Source organism: Bos mutus, chromosome 1, assembly GCF_027580195.1.
Source record: "Bos mutus isolate GX-2022 chromosome 1, NWIPB_WYAK_1.1, whole genome shotgun sequence".
Lineage (NCBI taxonomy): Eukaryota > Metazoa > Chordata > Mammalia > Artiodactyla > Bovidae > Bos > Bos mutus.
In genome coordinates, this window is record NC_091617.1 from 18,424,418 (window position 1) to 18,439,702 (window position 15,285).

General features: G+C 40.6%; 1 pseudogene; it reads right to left on the reverse strand.

Annotated features, from left to right (window-relative positions):
* Positions 1 to 2,728: 2,728 nt before the first annotated feature.
* On the reverse strand, positions 2,729 to 4,652 carry LOC102274096 (tubulin alpha-1A chain-like; annotated as a pseudogene).
* Positions 4,653 to 15,285: the final 10,633 nt, after the last annotated feature.

The window sequence follows — 15,285 nt, forward strand, 5'->3', positions numbered from 1 at the left end:
ACTCCAGTGTTCTTGCCTGGAGAATCCCAGGGATGGGGGAGCCTGATGGGCTGCCATCTCTGGGATCGCACAGAGTCAGACACGACTGAAGTGATTTAGCAGCAGCAGCAGCAGCAGTGTATATATGTCTATCCCAATCTCCCAATTTGTCCCGCCCTCTCCTTCCCCACCTGTGTCCATATGTCTGTTCTCTATGTCTCCATATCTATTCGTGTCCTACAAATAGGTTCATCCATACCATTTTTCTAGGTTTCACATATATTCGTTATTTATATCCACACATATATATCCACATATATGTGATATTTGTTTTTCTCTTTCTGAACCTTCTTATTCTGGTAAGTTGTTAAAAATTACATACTTAAATTCATTTGCATTAACAACTTTAACTTTGTTCTACTTTTGATGGTCACTTTTTCATTGTTTCTTTATATCCTAAGTTTTTAAGAGAACTTTAAACACCAAAGTGAAAGAACTTCATGATGAGCTAGGAATTTAAAGTTTTTAAATTAAAATAGAAAAGATATTTTAGAAGAGATTCATGAACACTTTTTCTATATTTTTTTTCTAAAAAAATTACTATTTTGTCACATTCTTTCTTTAAAAATAAATTTGCCTGTTGGAGATAAATAAAAACCCAAACAAAAAGCCATCCCCCCCTTCCTCAAAAAAAAAAAAAAAAAAAAAAAAACCGAATAAGGGACATATGAAAGAGGTCCTTCAAAATGGACCTTGGTGGTCCAGGGAGACTTTCTGGAGAGGTATGAAGTGAGTCTTATAGTCTTATATTAGCCTCAGCCTTGCAATTTTTTTATGTCTGAGTTTTGTTTGTTGTAAAGTGGCAAGATAATTCTGATTCACAGAGATAAATAGTTGCAAGTATGACAGTTTTAAAATGTTATCTCAGGATGCTCTTTTATAAAAAGACATGGAAGAGAAGGTTGACACAAAAATGAAATTCTGGCTTGAGTGACTCTGAAGATGACAGCACCAACACCCAAAACTGAATATATGCCAGAGGGTAATTTCCAGAAAAGTGCAGCTTTTGACATTTTGTATTTAAGGTGTTTCATATCAGAAGATAGGAAGCATCCTATAAGCATAGAAATAATTGGTTCATTGAAAGTCAAACATGAATATATGTTTTAAAGTTGCAAGACCTCATTTTCCTCTGACATCTGGTGGCCTGCTTTTGATAAAATTTTAATGGTTTGTTTATGAAACTCTTCACTTCTGGAAGTTCATGCAGCTGCTCAGCTTGTTGTTCAGAATTCTGCTGCTTCATCATTTCAGATGAATCTAGACCAATGTCATTTTACATTTAGTGAAGTTAGAACGGTTCACAGAGGATCTCGTGTCCTTTCTGAATGTTACAAATGTCTAAGCTAGGTCATGCCACTGCTCTTCTCCCTTAGTCAAGCTGAATTAAAATGTGTTTATTTAATGAATGGCTTGTTATAGACAAAACTGTTCTTGATATTTCCTAGCAGTATGACACCATCACTATTCATTTACTTATTTAAATCCAGGGGAATTAAATGCTCGGTCCTTCTGTTATTTTTAAGGTAAATGATTGTATGACTTTGCTAGGGCTGCTATAACAAAGTACCAGGGACTCAGTTAGTGTCAGCGCTCAATTACTCAGTCATGTCGACTCTGCAGAGCCTGCCAGGCTCCTCTGTTTGTGGGATTTCCCAGGCAAGGATACTGGAGTGGATCTCCAGGGGATCTTCCTGATCCAGGGATTAGGTGGCTTAAATAGTAGATGTTTCTTTCTCATTGGAAGATTGGAAGTCTGGAGATTGGAGATTGGAAGTCCAAGATTAAAATCAGGGTCAAGATCAAGTTGTCTTGGACCAAGGTGATGGTTTGGTTTCCTCTCAGGCCCTTTTCCTTGACTTGCAGATAAATGACTGCCCTCTCCCTACCTCTTTTTTTTTTTTTTTTCCTTCTCTGTTCTTTTTTTTTTTTTTTAAACTTTACATAATTGTATTAGTTTTGCCAAACCCTGCCTCTTATCATGGTCTTTTCTCTGTGTGAACCTCCTTGATGTCTCTGTGTTAAAATTTCCTCTTATTATAAAGACACTAGTCAGATTGGGTTAGGGCCCTCCTTAATGGCCTTTTTAAAAATTGTTACTTTAAATATTTTTTTTCCAAATATAGTCACATTCTGAGACACTGGTGGGAGGTTAGGACTTCAATACATAAACTTTGGGGGGGTCACAGTTCACCCCATGTTATGAGGAAATATTTTGCCTTGGGTATTGTAAAAATGACAGTAGATTTAAGTTTTCTGTATAGCTTCACAGCTTCTTCATTTTGTTTGCATTATTTTTCATTTAAGACAGGAAAGACTTTATCCAAACCATCAGAGAAAAAATGGATAGCTTGAGTCTGTAACAAAGTATCATTTTTATTTTATTTTATTTTTTGTTTTTCTGTTTTATTTTATTTTATTTTTAAATTTTATTTTATTTTTAAACTCTACATAATTGTATTAGTTTCAGAATGGGGAACACATGTATACCTGTGGTGGATTCATTTTGATATTTGGCAAAACTAATACAATTATGTAAAGTTTAAAAAGTATCATTTTTTAAAGCATAGATCAATAATTGTATATGAGGATATACACTGCTTACATGCAAATTAACTGATTGGACCACAGCTTTCCATGTTTAAAATAGAATAAACTCCCCTATAAAAGCAATACCTGTGTGACATTTTTAACTTGAGTATTTCTCTCCTTTTTCTTCTCCCTCTCCTTCAACAGAATCCACATCAGTCTCCACATAACCCCTCTCAAGGGCAGCTGTGTCCACACAGGCCTCAGAAACTCTCCCTCCTGCATGCCCTCGCCCATGTACCAGTGAACAGAGGCACGCTTGGCAGGCATCAGGTCAAACCTGTGGTCCAGGCGAGCTCAGGCCTCAGCGATGGCTGTGGTGTTGCTCGGCATGCACACAGCTCACTGTCCTTTGGCCAGGTGTCTGCCAGGTGTCACAGTGGGAGGCTGGTAGCTAATGTCAACTCTGAAGCCAGTGGGGCACCATTCCACAAACTGGATGGTCTTGATGGTGACAGTGGCAGTACTGACATCTTTCATGGTACAACAGGCAGCGGGCCATGCATTTACCATGGTGAGGATCACATTTCACCATCTAGTTAGCTGGCTCAAAGCAAGCACTGGTGACCTCTGCTACAGAAAGCCTTTCATGGTGGGCTTTCTCAGCAGAAATGACAGGGGCATATGTGGCCAGGGGAAGTGGATGCAGGGATACGTCACCAGCTTGGTCTGGAATTCTGTCAGATCAACATTCAGGGTTCTAGGACTTCCCTGGTGGTCCAGTGGTGAAGACTCAGTCCTTCCACGGCAGGGGGCATGGGTTTGTTCCCTAATCAGGGAATTAAGATCTTGCAGTGCAACGTGGCCAAAATAAATAAAAACAAAAAAACCCGAAACATTCAGGGTTCCATCAAACCTTAGGGAAGCAGTTACAGAGGACAAAACTTGACCTATCAATCTGTTCAGGTTAGTATATGTTGGTTACTCAATATCAAGGTTTCTAAGACAGATGTCATAAGTGCCCTCATTGTCTACCATGAAAACACAATCATCAGAGTGCTCTAGGGGGTGTGGATGGTGATGATGGAGTTGTAGGGCTCAACTACAGCTATGGAAACCTGGGGTCACTGAGTAAATGGAGAACTGCAGCTTGGACTTCTTGCCATAATCAACAGATATTCCATCAGCAAGGAGGTGAACCTAGAACCAGTTCTCCCACCAAAGTGGTGGAGAACCAAGAAGCCTTGAAGACCTGTGACTGGTCAGTCAGTTTCTGAATTTGGTCCATGATGAGGTTAGTGATCCCCTTGCCAGTCAGTTCAGTTCAGTTGCCCAGTCGTGTCCGACTCTTTGCGACTCCATGGACTGCAGCACATTAGGCTTCCCTGTCCATCACCAACTCCTGGAGCTTGCTAAAACTCATATCCATCGAGTCGGTGGTGCCATTCAAACATCTTGTCCTCTGTCATCCCCTTTTCCTCCTACCTTCAATCATTCCCAGCATCAGGGTCTTTTCCAGTGAGTCAGTTCTTCGCATGAGGTGGCCGAAGTATTAGAGTTTCAGCTTCAGCAGCAGTCCTTGCAATGAATATTCAGGACTGATTTCCTTTAGGATCGACTGGTTTGATCTGCTTGCAGTCCAAGGGACTCTCAAGAATCTTCTCCAACAGCACAGTTCAAAAGCATCAATTCTTAGGCGCTCAGCTTTCTTTATGGTTGAACTGTCACCTTGCCAGTGGTGTACTGAAAAAATGTTGGGCATAGTTACAGGCAACATCTTCCTTGTCTGTGATGAGCTGCTCAAGGCGGAAGAGCTGGCGGTACATGCCTGTGCGAACTTCATCCACGACTGTGAGTTCCAGGTCTGCAAAACTGCCCTAGGCACATGCCTCCCAGCACTTGTCTCTGTGAAGAAGATGATGAAGGAGTCATCTCCTTCCCCAGTGGTCTTGTCACTTGGCATCTGGCCATCAGACTGGGTGCCATGTTCAAGGCAGTAGCGCTCCCAGCCAGCAAAGCTCCTAGCCAGCAATGCTGATCTGGACACCATCCTGGCCAGCATGGATGCAGATGCACTGATACATGGTTGCTATTTTATGGCTGCCCAGCTGGATGGCAGAGAGGAGAAAGAGAGGTTGTTGCTTCTTACAGAGCAACTCTGAGGCAGTAGATGTAAGAGACCTGGGTTTGTTTGTATTCTTGAAGGGACTCAGAATCACTCTTTCCCTCCTCCACTGGAAAAAGGGAAGAACATCATCTCTTCTGGAACGTGTCATAGGTAATGCAGTATTACTTAGTCTTCTTACTGACCCACCATGTAGACACGTAAGAGGGATATTACATAACCACAACACATGAATGGTTTGCTAAGAGCTTGAGTTGTGAAATCCCTTACTTAAAAGCTGTATGACTTTGTCCAAACTAAGGATATCATCTAAGCCACTTTAAAACAGAGATCTCTATAATGCCATGGCTTGAAAAGAGAGAAGTCTATTTTTCTCTCCTGTATCAGCTCACAGTGAAGTAATACACAGAGTGGGATGGGCAGATCAGTCTGTCCTTAAAAGATGGCTTCTATCTCTGGGTCCATCATGGCTGTTGCAGCTCTTGCCATCACATCTTCATCTCAGCCATCAGAAGCAGAAAAAGGAGAAAGAAAAGCTTACCTGTATTTCTTTTAATGTCTAGGCTTGGCATATAAGTTCACTTATATCCCATTCGTAAGCAAGTCATATATACTCATTTAGTTGCAAAGATGGTGGAAAAATGTAGCCTATAATGAAATGGCCATGGGTGCAGCTAAAACATGGGATTTTATTAATAAAGGAATAGAAGAATAATGAATATTGTTTAATGTCTTGGGTCCTGCAAAAGTGGAGCCTAAGTAAGGACTTGGATATAGCTAGTTCCAGTGCATTTACCTGAGAACTGATGCTATTGATCCCAGGAAACAGAGTGGGGAAATGCAAAGAGTAAGACAAGGAAAAGAGAAAGCCCATAAAGGGTGTGCTACCCAGATAGAAACCACTGTGGCAAAATGAGACTCATTTGCTCTGAGGATTATTTGTAGAACCGCATAGAATGTGGCTCAGCAGTCCATGGGGTCACAAAGAGGTGAATATGACTTAGCGACTGAACAACAACAGAATTGTTCAGTGAAGGATGGGGAGGCTGGGGTATTTATCCACTGACTGCCATCCCTCATCATTTATTAACTCTCCTGTACTTCCAGGCTACAGCCCTGCTTAGACAGTAGAATACTGAAGCCAGAGCATTGCAATATTCATGCAAGCATTCACAAGAGTGGTACAAATGTCAAATGGGCCAAAGGGATGTGGCCCAGGGCATCTTAAGTGTCTGCTCCTAAATAGAAGTAAACCTCGAGTGAAAGGTGCTCAGTCATGTCCGACTCTTTGCAACGCCATGGACTGTAGCCCGCCAGGCTCCTCTGTCTATGGGGATTCTCCAGGCAAGAATACTGGAGTGGGTTGTCATACCCTTTTTCAAGGGATCTTCCCAATCCAGGGATAGAACTCAGGTCTCCCACATTCCAGGTGGATTCTTTACCATCTGAGCCACCAGGGAAACCTCTTGACCTTTGTCCTAAATATGTCAGTGATGGATAACTGGGAAGGAGAGAGAAACAAAGTTCTTTCAGGTTATTTAAGGAGGAAAAAAACCTGGTTTGATCTCTTAGAGATAAGGAAATGACAGCACAAACCTAGATGGCTGGGGGGAAATTTTGTGCTGGGAAATTGTGGGAGCTAACTAAGGTGCTAGTACGAGTTATTTGGTGCTAGTCCTGGAGGAACTTGAATATCATCCTGGAAAGTTTAAATGGATATATAGACAAGTACATAGATTTTGAATATCTGAAAATAAATACTTCTGTAATGTGTGGATTTGTTGGGAGAGCCTGCAGGTAGAAGACCAGTTTTGAGATGGTTACAGTGATCTAAGCATGAGATGATGAAAGCTGAAACTAAGGTGAAGCTAGTATGGAGAACCAGGAAGAAAGTTTTCAATTAAAAGAAAAAAAGTCGAGAAGGATACAATGGGAAAGGATAACAGGGTCAAAGAAGGTAAAAGTAAAAAAGTGGAATGACACAGGGGAAATAAGGGATGGAGGTTGGTGTGGGGGACAATGACTACATTGTTTCCATTAAGCTTACTTTAAAATGTGAAGAATTAAAATGTAAAAATGGAAGTAATATGAAATTTTCTAACTAGGAAATATCCCTGGACAATCATAGGAAAAAGGAAGAGTATGGTGGCAAATCAGATCATCATAAAGTGTTAACTGGTATCAGGAAGTTACCAAAGTTAAATTTTGACATTTTGCACCAGGTAAGCTTTAGAGTTGGTAATTAACTCTTCAGTTTGTTTTCAAGTCTCCTTACTTGATCCAAATCATTCTAGTTCAGAATAAGTATAGGACTTAAATACAGAAAATTGTAAGTAGTATTTTAATCTAAATTAGCCACATCTAATTCCGTCCTGAAAATGCAAAATACACAAAATATTTATGCTAATATTTGGTTTTCAAAGCACCCAAAGTAGGAAAGGTTATCATTATTAAATGATCAAAACACTTCCTATTTCTTACCAAAGAAAATAAAAGCCTTATTACATTTTAACACATTATTGACCAGGGATTTTTGCAGGAGCTAATACCTATGGCATTAATACATCTCTGATCAATAATGTGTTAAAATACTGAAAACAATACATTTTAGGCCAAACTGCATATGACCAATTGCTCCATTTCACCATTTTTAGGACAAAACCTTTAAAAAAATACTTGAAAAGTTACAGATGAGTTGCAAGAAAATTACAAAAATTTCTTGAATATCTTTTATCCAGATTTGCTATTTGCCACATTTACCTTATCACTCAGAGTCCCTTGGACTGCAAGGAGATCAAACCAGTCAATCCTACAGGAAATCAGTCCTGAATGTTCATTGGCAGGAATGATGTTGAAGCTGAAACTCCAATACTTTGGCCACTTTATGTGAAGAGCTGACTCATTGGAAAAGACCCTGGTGCTGGGAAAGATTGAAGGCAGGAGGAGAAGAAGACAACAGAGAATGAGATGGTTGGATGGCATCATCAACTCGATGGACATAAGTTTGAGCAAGCTCCAGGAGTTGGTGATGGACAGGAAAGCCTGCCATGCAGTTTGAGGGGTCACAAAGAGTTGGACATGACTGAGAAACATTTACAATATATGTTACTATTAATTTTTCCCTAAATTATATAAAAGTTAGTTATAGATATCATATCCTTTTATTTATTTCTAAACACTTCAATATTCATTTCTTAATGAGGACATTTCCTCACATAACCACAGTCCAATGATCACAGTTAAGAAGTTTAGTACTATGACCTAATATACTGTCAATATTCAAATTCTGCCAATTATTCAATAATGAGAAACCTGTATGCAGATCAGGAGGCAACAGTTAGAACTGGACATGAAACAACAGACATGTTCCAAATAGGAAAAGGAGGACATCAAGGCTGTATATTGTCACCCTGCTTATTTAACTTATATGCAGAGTACATTATGAGAAATACTGGGCTGGAGGAAGCACAAGCTGGAATCAAGATTGCTGGGAGAAAGATCAATAACTTGAGATATACAGATGACACCATCCTTATGGCAGAAAGTGAAGAAGAACTAAAGAGCCTCTTGACGAAAGTGAAAGAGGAGAGTGAAAAAGTTGGCTTAAAGCTCAACATTCAGAAAACGAAGATCATGGCATCTGGTCCCATCACTTCATGGCAAATAGATGGTGAAACAGTGGAAACAGTGGCTGACTTTATTTTCTTGGGCTCCAAAATCACTGCAGATGGTGACTGCAGTCATGAAATTAAAAGACCCTTATTCCTTGGAAAGTAAGTTATGACCAACCTAGACAGCATATTAAAAAGCAGAGATATTACTTTGCCAACAAAAGTCTATCTAGTCAAGGCTATGGGTTTTCCAGTAGTCATGTATGGATGTGAGAGTTGGACTATAAAGAAAGCTGAGTGCTGAAGAATTGATGCTTTTGAACTGTGGTGTTGGAGAAGACTCTTGAGAGTCCCTTGGTGCAGGGAGCGAGCTCCGCCCCTGGCAAAGGTCTTGAGGAAGGAGGCTTGGCATACGCAAAGGAGGGATCAAGCCTCAGGAGTCTCCCTGGAAATTCTCGAGCATCTACCCCCAAAACCAGAGTCTGCCTACTTTCTGCTTTGTGCTTTCACGTACACCTCTGACTTTACAGGGGGCTGTCCCCCACTACCTCTCTCTGAAAAAAGAGTTAGTTTACAGCTCCAGTTAATAATTCCTGGGTGTGACAGTGTTTCAACCTACAAACTCCTTTGGAAGTCTTCTAGCCTGCCTGAATAGGTTTTTCCGGCCACATGTGATTGCTCAGAGCCTCCCAACTGTGAGAGGCATGAGATGTTCTAAACTGTCTAAATGCAGATTCCTTTGAGCAGTTAAAATATTGATTAGAAATTGTATTGGTGAAGGGATTTTCACTTGTTGGGCCAATGTTTGCTAAGTTTCCATATCGCTTACCTGCTGTGTCCCTGGCAGTGTATTGATTAATATAATTGGTGTAAGTAGTAGCTTTAATGTTTGTAACCTGGGACCCTTGAGTTAATTCTTTTTCTTGTTATAGCCCACCACACCTTTGCTCTGTAGGAATGCAACTTTATCTAATGCTTTTGGAGGGTGGCTCCTGACCAATCACCTTTAGAGAAAAATAAGTTTTCTGGAGAAAGGGTCTTAAAATGTTAACAGGCCTCCAGGCCAGAAGATGATGCAAATCACCTAAGCTTTTGCATATGATAAGTCTGCAGGAAGAAAGCCTGGCTTGCTGCCTGACTCTACCCCTTCCCCCATTATCCTCTATGCATAACTTAAGGTATAAAAACTACTTTGGAAAATAAAGTGCGGGCCTTGTTCACCGAAACTTGGTCTCCCCATGTCGTTCTTTCTCTTGCCTTCTGGCTGAATTATTCAGCCTCTTTTCTCCACTGAATTTCCTCACTGAGCTATCCTTATTCTATTACTCTTTATATCCTTAATTAAAGTTTAATTAAGCAGTTGTTTCCTGATCCTCGCCGACGCCGTCCTCACTTCGAATTCCCTGGATCCACTGGGGCTGGACCCCGGCACCTTGGACTACAAGGAGATCCAACCGGTCTATCCTAAAGGAGATCAGTCCTGAGTGTTCATTGGTAGGACTGATGTTAAGCTGAAACTCCAATACTTTGGCCACCTGATGTGAAGAGCTGACTCATTTGAAAAGACCCTGATGCTGGGAAAGGTTGAGGGCAGGAGGAGAAGGGGACGACAGAGGATGAGATGGTTGGATGGCATCACTGACTCAATGGACATGGGTTTGGGTGAACTCCAGGAGTTGGTGATGGACAGGGAGGCCTGGTGTGCTGCGGTTCATGGGATTGCAAAGAGTCGGACATGACTGAGCTACTGAACTGAACTGAACTGATTCAATAATGTCCTTTAAAGCATCCTCCCTTGCCTTCAATATCCAATATAGGGTCACACCTTGCATTTAATTATCATCTCTTTTAGTCTCTGTATTACTTATCTATTACTGCATATGACTTACTCCAAAATTTAAACTTAAAATAATAAATATCAACTGTATATTAATCTTATTTCCTGCAACTTTACTGACTTCACTTATTAGTTCCAATAGTTTTTTTGGTGGAGACTTTAGGGTTTTCTACAGATAGTATCAGGTCATCTACAAATGAATTGTAGGTCCCTGGTGGCTCAGACAGTAAGGAATCTGCCTGCAATGCAGGAGACTTGAGTTTGATCCCTGGGTGGGGAGGATCCCCTGGAGAAGGAACGGCAACCCACTTCAGTATTCTTGTCTGGAAAATTCCATGGACAGAGGAACCTGGCAGGTTACAATCTATGGGGTTGCAAAGAGTTGGTCACAAGTGAGAGACTCACTCTTTCACTTTCACTTTTATCTCCAAATAGAAACAGTTTTACTTCTTCTTTTCCAATTTGGATGCTTTTATTTCTTTTTCTGACCTGATGCTGTGGCTAGGACTTTCAATACTATGTTAAATGGAAGTGTCAAAATTGGGCATCCTTGTCTTGCTCTTGATTTTAGAGGAAAAGCTTTCAACTTTTCATCATCATGTGTGCTGTTAACTGTAGGTTTCTCATATATGGCCTTTATTATGTTGAGATATATTCCCTCTATAGGACTTTCGATGAGAGTTTATGTCATAAATGGATGTTGAATTTTGTCAAATGCCTTTTCTAAATCTTTTGAGATGATCATGATTCAGAGAGTAAAGAATCTTCCTGCAGTGTAGGAAACTCAGTTTCGATCCCTGGGTCAGGAAGATCCCCTGGAGAAGGGAACAGCTACCCACTTCAGTATTCTTGCCTGGAGAATTCCGTGGACAGAGGATCCTAGCGGGCTACAGTTCATGGGGTCACAAAGAGTTGGACATGACTGAGTGACTAACACCCTTACTTTTCACTTTGAGATGATCATGTGATTTTTATCTATCCTTTTGTTAATATGGTGAGTTCCATTGATTGATTTGCCCATATTGCATCCCTAGAATAAATCCCACTTGATCAAGGACTGTGATCATTTTTATGTATTGTTGAATTCAGTTTGCTGACAGTTTGCTGATTATTTTTATATTTATATTCCCCAGAGATGTTGGCCTGTGATTTTCTTTCAAGTAATATCCTTGTCTGGTTTTGGTATCAGGGTAATATGACATCAAAGAATAAATTTGGGAGTGTTCCCTCCTTTTCAGTTTTTTGGAATAGTTTGAGAAGGATAGGCATTAGTTCTTCTTTATATGTTTGGTAGAATTGCCCTGTGAAGCTGTCCAGTCTTGTACTTTTGTTTGCTTGGAGTTTTTTGACTACTAATTCTTTTAAAAAATTTTTTTTTTTTTAGTGAGCTGTGTGGCACATGGGAGCTTAGTTCCCTGACCAGGGATTGAACCCATATCCCCTGCATTGCAAGGTAGATTCTTAACCTCTGTACCATCAGGGAAGTCCTCAAAAGCATTTAGTTTTTTAACCAATAAACATTGCACTAGTTTAGAGTTTCCTAAATTGTTTTGGTTCATGGTACCATTAGTGTCTCAATAATTTTTTCCCACAACCTACCTGGGCCAAAAGAAATACCTAACAGTTCCATTTGTTAAACTGTTAGCTTTAAACACCTTAGTAAGTGTTCATGTTTTAACAACCAAGTAGCCATTTATAAAGCATGAAAGTGAAAGTCGCTCAGTCACTCTTTGTGACCCATGGACTGGGGCCTGCCAAGCTCCTCTGTCCATGGAATTCTCCAGGCAACAATACTGAAGTGGGTTGCCATTCCCTTCTCCAGGGGATCTTCCCAACCCAGGGATTGAATGCAGGGCTCCCAAATTGCAAGTGGATTCTTTACCATTTATTTGAGCCACCAGGGAAGCCCTTTATAAAGCATATATATGTACCTAAAGAAAAAGTGTTTAGTTTCATCTTGAATAGACACAGTTACTAACAGGATGGGTGTACCTACTGGGTACAGTCCAACTTCACTAACCTTGGAATGTTTGGACACTGCACTCTCATTTCCTGTTACCCATTGATTTTCACGTGGTCCTTGCTTTTTATTGCAGCCATCATGGAAAGCCCAGCTTTGCAAAGAAAGAAATGTCTTTGAAAGGAGTGTAGCACAATCTAATGAGAATGTGAATCACTTCAAGGGTAGTAGTATCTGACAGATGCTGCTATGCTGTCCTTGAAAATTTTAAATATCTTGTTGGGTCCCCTAGATTACCTCAGGTCATAGTTTGGGAACTGCAGTACTAGCTGATGGAAGATTAAAAGAGAAATAAGGAGACCAATTATACTACTGCATGTAGAAACATGGTCAAGTAGGTATTCCATAAGGTGGAGTATCACAACCAAGATGCAGTGGACATTTTTTTGTTTTTGTGTTTGGTCTGTTTGGTTTTGGTATTTGAAGCCCTGACTTGTGGTTGTGTTTTTGCTGGACCGGTTCTGTGGTATGATTTTGGCTGTGGTTTCAGTGATATACCCTTTCACCACCTTTTTTTCTCATTCTGAACATAGATCTCTAGTCTTCCTGAGAATGTGGGAAACCTGATATTCTTCCAGTAAATTTCTTTCTCTGATTGCCAGCCCAAATACTCAAAGTTGGGACAAATAAAAAGGAATGTGACCCAAGATTTCCAGTACTGGAAGAGAGGCAAGGTTATACAGGGTATATTGCACTGGTGTCACCAGACAGAAGGCACATCTCACTACTTCCTCTCCTTGCTGTCTGATGACATCAGAGGTCTGTGATAAATGTTAGGCAGATGAAAGGATGAATTTTAGGTAGAGTTATCCAAGTAGGGGAAAAAAGGATGCACAAGATTTACTTAGATGATAGATGCTTTTGGTAAACCCAGAAGTCATTAAATGTTTCTCACTAGCAAATATTCCAGAAGGCCAGATCTAGAGGTGTGTATTAGGAAACTAAATATCCGGCTCAGAAAGCAAGGGGAAAGGAAAACGTGTCTACCTGCATCAACTCATGAAGCAGGCGAATGAGTGAAACTCAGAAAGGCCTCTTTGAAAGAGCAAATGAACAACATTAGGAAATGGAATCCTAGAAGCATGTCATAAAGAAAACATTGTAGCAGAAAGAATTGCTCTACTGTTTTGAGTTAATGTAAGTTCCTCAAGATGAAAAAGCAGGTTTGGAGATACACCAAGCAGAAGACATTAGCCTTTCCTTGTTTCAATAAAATAGAATAGGACATGAGTTTTTAGCATATGAACTCTCAGTGAAATAGATGAAATCTGTAGTTTTGAAGTTGACAGGTGGTTCTGGCTTCCATGAAATGAAGCAGTTTCTGATGTGATTCATTTTGTCCTTGGTAAGTGAAATCATGATGTCGTGTATACATGCCATTGTTAGGTACACACAGGCTCGTGACATTTCCGTGCTCATAGGGAAGCTATGTGGCGGGAGCAGTTGGTACAAGAGCCTTTCAAATAGTAAGCAACATTATAATTTATATTACTTATTCAAGAATAATGACTGAGTAGAGCAATGCTCTTAAAGGCACATGCTTGACCTTAATGTGAAATATCACATCGTTTCTCAAAACTCAGTTTAAAACCAGTTGCCTAAGTTGTTTTAATTATGCTTTAGGGTTCTAACCTATCCGCCCATCTTGACCTATTTGATATTGTTGTTGTTTAGTTGCCAAGCTGTGCCCTAATGTTTTGAGATCCCATGGATTGTAGCCCGCCAGGTTCCTCTGTCCATGGGATTTCCCAGGCCAAGAATATTGGAGTGGGTAGCCATTTCCTTCTCCAGGGGATCTTCCTGACCCAGGGATTGAAACCATGTCTCCTTCATCTCCTGCACTGGCAGGCAGATTCTGGTATGCTTTATGTAAACTGTGTTGTCTGTGTTCTTATAAATCAAGTTCTTGTATACCAACTCTTTCTCTCCACCATGGATAGAAGCTAGTTGTATTCAGAAAAGAAAACTCTTACCCTGTTGTAATACCAGGGGAGTATCATGCTTTTCTACTGTTGAAATTGGGCATTATGAGGTAATCCGGTGTGAATTTGGATTAAGATTCAATTACTGGGCTCATTTTTCCTTTCAAAATGATCAAAAGACAGAGAAGGAAACCAACAGGTTGAGAAAGAGCCCCTGTAAGTTAAAGGAAGTTGTCTGATAAGAGATGAATACTGATGCAATGAGTCAGCCAAGACACATGAGTCTTCCTTTGGGTACTTGGCATAAAACATTTCAGGGAAACATTCTTATGTCTTTAGCAAATAAACGTGGGCAGAACTTCCTCACAATTGATAGCAATCTGCATTTCCAGTATTATATCCTACCATTTCTTCCTACGTAGTCTAAACAACCATTTTATGAAGTTCCTTATGGTTTTCTTTCCATGCCAGGACCTTTTGTGACTGTTTTTTGCTCCTGCAATGTTTCTTTAATAATACCCTTAATCTTCTTCCTCTTTGCAAGCATGCTTAGTCTATTCAGTCATGTCTGACTCTTTTATGATCCTATGCACTGTAGCCCTCCAGGCTCCTCTATCCATGGGATTCTCCAGGCAAAAATACTGGAGTGGGTTGCCATACCCTCCTCCAGGGAATCTTCCCAACCCAGCAATTGAATCCATGTCTCCTGCAATTCCTGCATTGCAGTGGATTCTTTACCCACTGAGAAACCTGGGAAGCCCTCCTCCTCTTTTAGTTCAGTTTTAGTTCAGTCACTCAGTCGTGTTGGACTCTTTGCAACCCCATGAATCTCAGCACGCCAGGCCTCCCTGTCCATCACCAACTCCCGGAGTTCACTCAGACTCATGTCCATCGAGTCAGTGATGCCATCCAGCCATCTCATCTTCTGTTGTCCCCTTCTTCTCCTGCCCCCAATCCCTGCCAGCATCAGAGTCTTTTCCAATGAGTCCACTCTTCGCATGAGGTGGCCAAAGTACTGGAGTTTCATCTTTAGCATCATTCCTTCCAAAGAAATCCCAGGGCTGATCTCCTTCAGAATGGACTGCTTGGATCTCCTTGCAGTCCAAGAGACTCTCAAGAGTCTTCTCCAACACTACAGTTCAAAAGCATCAATTCTTTGGCGCTCAGCCTTCTTCACAGTCCAACTCTCACATCCATACATG